This window comes from Dermacentor variabilis, chromosome 6 (assembly GCF_050947875.1).
Source record: "Dermacentor variabilis isolate Ectoservices chromosome 6, ASM5094787v1, whole genome shotgun sequence".
NCBI classification, from domain to species: Eukaryota; Metazoa; Arthropoda; class Arachnida; order Ixodida; family Ixodidae; genus Dermacentor; species Dermacentor variabilis.
Genome location: NC_134573.1, coordinates 72,984,176 through 72,993,077, shown reverse-complemented (window position 1 = coordinate 72,993,077; position 8,902 = coordinate 72,984,176). Strand labels below are relative to the sequence as shown.

The window sequence follows — 8,902 nt, the reverse complement described above, 5'->3', positions numbered from 1 at the left end:
CAGAAGAAAAGAAGGGAGAATGCCTTTGGCTTTTTGGTGGCCATGGTGGCAAATCGAAGTGAGTTTAGCAATCTTCTTGTACAACATGTATACGACAAGTTCATTTATGGGCGAAGTGATGTCTACTTGACCGAAGTTGTGCGAGCACACTCACAAGCAAAAATACATCTGCGCATGCTTAATCCATGTGCTTCCCGAGCATCCCGTATACCTTGCTACATTTTGCTATAAACACATACATAATGTAGATATTTTCCGGATAATGTTAAAGTCATAATGTCACCAACTTGTGTGAAATAAATATATTTATTGTGTATGAAATAGTCACTTTTTCATGTTGATCTCTATGATGTTACATCCAAGAATTCGTGCATTTCTAAAATGTACCCATTGATTGCGCTGTTTCATTGGAAGGTATTTCTTCTGAGTCATGTTTTCCGCCATGCCATTACAACAATGTGAGCACAAAAGCAGCGTTCGATTTAACGAAGTTTGGAGGTGGTGTTACCGAAATCTGACGTGCAGTGTATTGAAGCCACATCGAAGCAAATATTATACTTTTAAAAGAAAATATTTTCGATTTATCTTGTCGTCGGGAATGTCCAGCTCCAATATGTGGATGTTAATTTATTTCTCCTTCTAATTTTCGTATGCAGACGGACAACTGCGTTCTACGTATTCGAAGGAAGCAGCCCTGACACATTTAGATTCACAGTGGACTCAGGTAAGAGCGCAGTGGCTGCATAAATATTTTTAGCATGATAAGCGTTTTTATCAAACTAGACCCACTTTCCGCTATCTATCTATCTATCTATCTATCTATCTATCTATCTATCTATCTATCTATCTATCTATCTATCTATCTATCTATCTATCTATCTATCTATCTATCTATCTATCTATCTATCTGTCTGTCTGTCTGTCTGTCTGTCTGTCTGTCTGTCTGTCTGTCTGTCTGTCTGTCTGTCTGTCTGTCTGTCTGTCTGTCTGTCTGTCTGTCTGTCTGTCTGTCTGTCTGTCTATCTATCTATCTATCTATCTATCTATCTATCTATCTATCTATCTATCTATCTATCTAACCTTTCTCCGGTAACCTAGCTTCTCTCGGTATCCCTAGGTGGAAATTGTAGCGCGTCTGACTGCTGTGCTGAGGTAACAGAATTTGAAACCGTCCGTTGGGTCAACTTGGGCCACTTTGTGGGTACCACAGTGTACCTATTTTCTGTTCTTCAGGGAACCTATTTGACGGCGACTTGGTTCATTGCGAATGTGGTACTGGGTGTATACCGCTGTTCAATGTATCTCTCTACGCTGACTTGAAGTACTGGGTATGTGGCGCTCGATTTGTGCTGCTGTTCAATGCGCCTCTCCGACACCGACATCTGGCAGTGTGCAGTTGGAACAGTGCAACGATAGAGGAGCTCGGCTTCATTTCTGTCAGTCGTCTGCGCGGTGGGTACTTTCGGCCAGCCGAATGTTCCATTGCAAAAAAAGTTTGCAATTGCACCTATGGAGGGTGAAGCCCATCCATCTATGCCCATAGCCGCTTTTGCGGAGGTGAGCCATCCTTTGACTTACACTGCTATTCCCACCTTCGTAGCTCACAGCAGTTGAGCTTCCGCATTTTCCTTTTCGGCGGTTGCCGTTTCTAGTTCTCAGACTTCCGGCATTTTCGGTTCCTTAATTTTTCCATGGTACACGCTCGCTCATTACTGCTGTAGTAACGTCTCTTCCGGCTGAAACCAGAAGCTGCGACTACGTAAGTTCCGCCTGATGCCAGAACCTGACGCGTGAGTGAGGAAGGAGTGTGCAGATAGAGGGTAGGTTCGCGGCGCTTATTCTAGTGCTGGAAACGTATATGGAAGCGCATTAGTGCCGGAAACACTGGAACATACATCACACGTGTTTCCCATGGACAGTAGCCCAACGCTTTAGGAAGCTGCGCCACTTTGCACCAGCCGCTAACTGAGGTCACTGGGTACTTGAACTCAGCGTGCGGCCACGGAGGGAACAATTCTCACCGTTCGAACGCAGCGGCGCGCGGTGTTCTAAACCACGTCACGATATGACGCAGCCTGTCAAGAAGAGCCGGAGAGGAGGCAGCTGCTGCATGGTGCGTCTCTTAGCGCTTGTACTAGCACGCAGGCCACGCGTTGGCTTTCAGGTGGCGACAATAGATGGCACAGAACCGAGTCGCAATGCAGTGCTCATCTCATACATAGAGGATTTGGCTTTGGGAATACGTTTTTCGCTATATTAACGCGATTGTCGTAAGTGCCCCGTGTCCCATAAAATCCAGTGGCCGCGTCTTACGTCCAGCGTCGACTGTAGTTTCGGAAAAAATAATTTCGGACCCCTCATAGCCAACCGCGCAGGCCCTCCATGTAGTACAAGGAAGTTACTGAACTAATTGAATTTCTGAAGCTGAAATACATAGGAAAATTGTAAAGTACAACTTACACACAACCTACAGACACGATAGCATTAGTCTGCAAGTTGAAATACGAGAAAACTTATTTCTATTACACGGAAACTGAAAAGACAGAGCCCCTTTCCACCGTTTCTATCATACATAGAGCGGCCATGGCCTCCAAGGTTTGCGCGCATCGGCATGCGTAAATCTCCAAGCCATAAAGTGGCGTTCGCGGTTCCTTGCAACACCTCCAGATGGCTCTCGCCTCCGCCACATCGCGGCCCACGCAAGAGGCCGCGTTTCAGCCTGTGCATAAAGTTTGCCGCCAGCGTTTTGCCGTGAACATTACGGTTGCATAAGCTGGATTTTCCGGGAAGTGTGAGAAGCCGTCAGGGATGTTTGAATACTATCACCTTCCAGTCTGAAAGGTGAACCATAGGCTCGTACAAATTTTTTGTTCAATGTTAAGTACGTTGCCTTCGACAGCCATCCTGTGATGGATTGCGCCAAAGGGTTTCTTTAGGATCATAGGTAGAGCAGCTTAGCAACATAGAGCAGCTTGAAAGAAGAAATAGAGAGAAGCATAGAGAAGAAATAGTCGAATGCTCAATGATTTTGATATTGCAGTTATTGTCTTTGTCTTAGGTCATCTGCAGCAGACACTTTTTAATAATACCCAAAATAATACCCAAAAGAATCACCCCGTTTAGCACGGGCCTTGGCGAGACCTTCTTCTTCGTAGAGGCTTCATTGACATTGATACCACTGTCTGGGCTTCGTTCCGCAACGCATATATGTCACCGGTCCTATTACCTACAAATAAGCTTGTGTACGCATAACTTGCTCAACTATATTCAGAAGAGGATGTATCCTGAACAAACGCCCACGAAACGGGCGCATGAAATGGCGATATGTGCGAGTAGGTTTGGTTGTTTTTCCGTGACGCCGCCTATAGTTGCAAAAAATTTAGCAGACAGGACCTGTATTGAAGTGAATGTCTTTCAAGTGGGTTACAATCCACATATTTAGGAGTGTGCATAAAGCAATAGTGACTGACCAGAGAGCCTCTCCCATAAAGATAAGCATTCCATGTAATAATGCAAACAATGATTAACATGTTCTGCCCACTATTCTATAACGGTGACCTGGAGAACATCTGACTATTTTTGTAGACATATCCTGAAGATAGTGTAGTGTAAGAACATTCTCGAATTCCGAAGGTAGTAAAGTTGAAAACTTGGCGAATTCTTAAGATTGTTAACCGTCCCGAATGCAGAGCGATGGTCTCCAGATTTTATTAAATGTCCACAGTCCTGACTTGCCCCTGTCAGGGCCGGTCTATTATCTTGTCTTTCAATATTTTCTTACTGGATAACAATTAATCAATCAGGTTTGGTTCCTTTAATACCTGCTGGGTTGCCAGCATATTATTCTCCTTAGCCTTCGGTATCACTGTCATAAAGAAACAGATGGTTTCGGTAATGTGGTGGTTTTCGTTGTATTCACTGTATTTCTAGGTACTTGTAGCCTCTTAGGCAGTAAAAAATACTTTAATGTCCTGCTTGAAATATCACAGCATAGTAATCTTTTGCTCTACTTTGTTGTACCTATGCACTGGCAGTCTCAGAAACTCACAGGCTGAGTCGCCGTCAGCCCTAATTCCACCTGTTTTCCCGACTTCGTCTATTTGACAACTAACTGTAGGCGCGAAATACCCGTAGTTGGGTATGTTCACTCGACGGTTTACATTGCACATGCACCCGAGTAGGCACCGGTCTTCAATGAAACTACTTGATGCCAATTTCGGTTTGTACCAGTGAGTATGTGTCACTCTTCAATAAACATTTTTGAGGCCAACTTTTTGAGATGACTGTGTAATGGGGGCCGCTGCTGTGTGTACGCGCCAAAGGTACGCGGCACTGCATCTGTGCTGCTTTTCAATGAATGCCCCTAATGCCCGTTTGGGTATGTGCCGCGGGCTGTGTGCCACTTGGGCTATGGAGTGTGTGCCAGAAGGTATGCGCCCTAGTCATCACTGCGCATGTGCTATTTTTGTCCGTCCACTTGGAAGTGAGATGTTCGGGACTAGGCCTTCCACTATGTCAGTGTAAATCGACTGCTCCATTGTAAAAGTTAGACACCAAACGCCCGTTCATGTGAACCGATTCCTGCTCTCCTTCACTTCTCTTTTCTTTTCCCCATTGTTCCCATGTTACGGATCTTGTGCTTCCACTTCATTACAACGCATTTAAAACGTGCTTTAATCGCGAAGGCAGCAACGTCTAAGGAGTGCGCGCTGGTATTTAGTGAAACTCTTTCATGCTAAGTTCGGTTCGTGGCCCTCGGTATGCACAACTGGGTGTGTGCTGCTCGTCAATCAACGTTTTAGAGGCCGACTTTAATGACCGGATAATGTGGGGCGTTCCTGTGTCTATGCGCTACAGCCACGGGGTACTGCGTATGTGCGGCTTTTCAATGAATGCCCCAACACCAATTTGGGTGCCTGCCACTTGGGCTACACGGTGCCTGCTACAAGGTATTTGCCGTAGTTGTCACTGGGTGAGCGCCGCTCTTCAATGTACCTATTTGACACTAACATGGGTCACTGCGTATCACAACAAACAAAATCTTGCTCTCCACTCAGCATGAGTTTGCAACACGTCACAAAAGTAATAAGCGATTGTTGTAGAGCAGTTATACCTTTACTAACAACCATTGTCTTACAAGGGAAATATGGTTCGCATTAGCTAGATGTCAATTGTTTTCTTAAACTGTTTTCACCTTTATGCATGACTGAGCAGCAGAACGTCTAAATATTAAAATGTCAATATATAGTAAGGAAGCGAACAGATGAAAAAAGAATATAAAAATGAAGGTGGATGACCAGAGAGGCTGCGGAACATCACAAAGGGCGAGACAACTGTACGCGTATTTGTTTTCTACATTTAATACTGGTGGTCAAAATAGCTTTGTGCTTACTGTCATATACATTGTTTGGTTCGATTACAACCTTAGGAAGAATCGTCGCCAAAATTAAATCTATACACGACCGTTGTTGAATAGTTGAGCCACTTAGATTGGTGTGTCACTTCAAACGAAAGTCTTCTAGCACAAACTCAGTGAACTATTTATTGTCTGGTTTTGAAATGGCTGCATTCAGGTATCCAACAATGATCACAGGGCTAGTGTAATGACTGCTAACCATTGCAAAGTGTGTGAACGTGAGCTTCTCTAAATCACACTTTAGTATGTCTGGAGTCCAACGAAGTGTGGATATCACGATTTCGTATTTAGTTTGTACGACACAGACATGCCCACAGTCGGTGACATTGTCCTCTTGCGAGTCGAGGTTGTATAGTTGTACATACATTTTGTCCTCTCCGTATACCGTCATACCTCCTACTCGTGAGTACATGCGCTGTTCACAAACAATTCCAGTGTGCCCATCGACTTCAAACAATCATCGGGATCAAATTATGTCATCTATTATTATTATTATTATTATTATTATTATTATTATTATTATTATTATTATTATTATTATTGTTATTAGGGGTGGAGTGCTTGAAGCCCGCTTCACCTACGCTGTGAGTCGGGCCGGTATTTCAATACCTCCGGGATCGGCCCACTTTTCTGCCCACCACCGGCACGACAAATCCAGTGGGCAGTAGAGGTATACAGCATAAGATACAACTGTCTTGGGAAGGCCAAGTTGGAGTAACGCTAAGATGGCGCTGACACGTTGTAATAACGTTTACATTTTATCATTATCTCATTTCGTCTTCTTCACCGTCTATGGTTATCGGGCTTTTCCAAAGGGGTATGCTCGGCATTTGGCTTCTCAACGTTGAGAATGAGATATTAAAACATAGGGAAGATACCTGCCGTGGTAGCATGGTGGCTATGACGTTGTGCAGTCGAGCTTGAGGTCCCCAGTTTCATTCCGGCCACGGCGGCCCCTTTTCGATGCAAGTGAAACGCAGAAACGCTCATGTCCATAGGGTTAGGCTAGATACTTCCAAGTAGTCCAAGCAATCTGGCAATCGGTGTCCCTCAAAATGAGATGGTGCTCTAGGCTCGCAAAACCCTCAGAATTAATTTTTTAGGTAGTAGGTGTAGTACATAAGTTGCTAAAAGTGCATGGATAATGATTCCACCATGAAAATATTTAAGGGGCACTTAGTTATCCCTACGTGGATAAATGGGAAAGCATCGCGGCTACGTCAGCTGAAGTACAGCGACATCCTGTGGCATCACTGACGGGGTCACGTGACTCAAGCAGCCATGTCAGCGGAAGCGCCGCGATGTGACCAATGGTGTTCGTCACAATGCGCACACAACGAATGGCCATGGGCTTGATTTACACCATAGGTCGAAGGTTCGGCTGCCACCAAAGGTCGTGGCTTCCAGTGACTTAAATAACCATAACTTAATGAGTGTACCTTAATTAACCTTGCCATAATTAACACCGCAGGCTGAGGGTACGTGTGTCTTAATTACCTAAAAGTTATTTATTTATTTATTTATTTATTTATTTATTTATTTATTTTCAGTACTGCTGCTTTCCTTGAAGAGCGCGGCAGTTGGACAGTACAATAATTCATCTGTACAGTGCAAGAAATACAAAGTATTGTTTATACAAAAAACTGCATAAGCAATGCAAGTTATACATACTATACAAATAATACCATGCTAAGATAAAACGAAATAGTAAAAGAAAGAAAGAAAGGAAAAAGGAAGCAAGAGGCTTTGCGAGAAACGGCTAAGGCGAATAGCGATAGCACAGGTGTCACTAGGGGCAAGTAATAAAACACAAGTAACTAAAATGAAACTTCCAACGTTTCATAATCGTTATGGCAAACGAATAGGCTGCTGTAAATTAGCAGGTTTATTAAAATTTCCTAACGAATAAAGCAACCTGTGCCGGTTTCCCTGCATGCATACTTCCTCTTGTCCACTAATAGCTTTTCGATTTGTGAGATAAATTTAGATAATTATTCAATTTTGGTGATAGAGCATCAAGTTGGTTCCATTCTGCTATCGCAAGCGGGAAGAAAGAATACTTAAACGTGTCATTGTTACATACGTATTCTGTCAATGTGTGCGCATGCTTATTACGTGTAGGTTGAGCCTGTGAAAATGAAATGTTATCGTAGGTATCCATTCAATAATTATATTGTAGTACTTGAAACAAGAATTACAAGCGAGCGTGTTTCGCTCTTGTAAATAGCGTTCGCAAACCGGACGTGGTTAAATGTATTGTTGGCGAGCCTGTGCGAAGATATTTGTTATGGATGAACCTCACAGCTTTCCTTTGTATTGATTCGAGTTTGTTTATGTTATTCAGGTATGCGGAAACCAGACCGTCTTAGCGTATTCGAGAATACGCCTTACAAATGATGTGTAGGCTAGCATATTCGTAGACTTGGCTGCGAGTGCCAGGCCTCTTTTCAAGCAAAATGGTTCGCGCAGCACCTTGAGATTATTATACTGATATTTCCGTGCCAGTATTCCGATGAAGAAGAGGACAACTCTAGTAGGCATGAGCGTTTTCGTCAAAGCGCAGTGAAGAAGAAGTTGCAGTTGCGCTCGGTATTAAAAAGGAGACCCGCCGCTGTGCCTCCTGAGTAGCGCTCTACGACCCCTGTTTTTGGCGTTGCGACAATGGTGGAGGTGCAGGAGCCTGCAACCTATTCCTCCTACGGAGTCGCCGGTCATTCCTGTTGCCGAAGTCATGCGCCAGGAGTTGCGACAAGCCTTCTCCTCACCAGCCCCATGTCCAGCAACACATCCACCGACCTATGCCGACATGGTCCAACGTCCTCCCCCTTTACCTCTGGTAGCACCACTTCAGCCACGACCCGTTCCCGTGCCATGGAGGCAACGGGAGTCTGTGAGACGACCTCCACTTCACCGTGCCGACTTGTGGCGCGCGGCGAAGCGTAGACCAGTCTGCTCCCACTGCGGCGAACATGGCCACATTGCCCGCTACTGCCCCCACCAAGACGTTGCAGTCGGCTCCTTTTCGCCTGCCACTTCCCTGCACTTTGATGACCATCACGCCCCGCGCAATAATTAGCTGTCGACCAGCCAGGCAGCTTCACCACGTCGTCGCTGGCAGTCCCCGTCACCTGTGCCTTACACTTCCCCAAACCACCAGAGTTTCACTACTAACATCGGCAAGGGTGGTTGCTCCCCTATTCCGCGCCGGAAAAACTAACGGCAGCGACCTCCAGGCTGAAGGTTGCCCTGCGTCAAGCCGCCAAAAATACCCACCACGCTCCCCACGAAGACGACATGACGATGACGACTACTCACACCGAAGAAGACGACATGACGACGACGAATACTCACGCTGACGTCGATGCCTGTGTCGATCTCAGCATTCTGGTGGATGGACATCATGTCACCGCACTTGCTGACAGTGGCGCAGACTTATCGATTATGCGGCAAGAGCTGGCCGACCGAATTAGGAAAGTGAGGATGCCG

General features: G+C 45.1%; 1 pseudogene; it reads left to right on the top strand.

Moving 5' to 3' along the window:
- The first annotated feature begins 5,840 nt into the window (after positions 1-5,840).
- Positions 5,841-6,047, top strand: LOC142586461 (U2 spliceosomal RNA; annotated as a pseudogene).
- Positions 6,048-8,902: the final 2,855 nt, after the last annotated feature.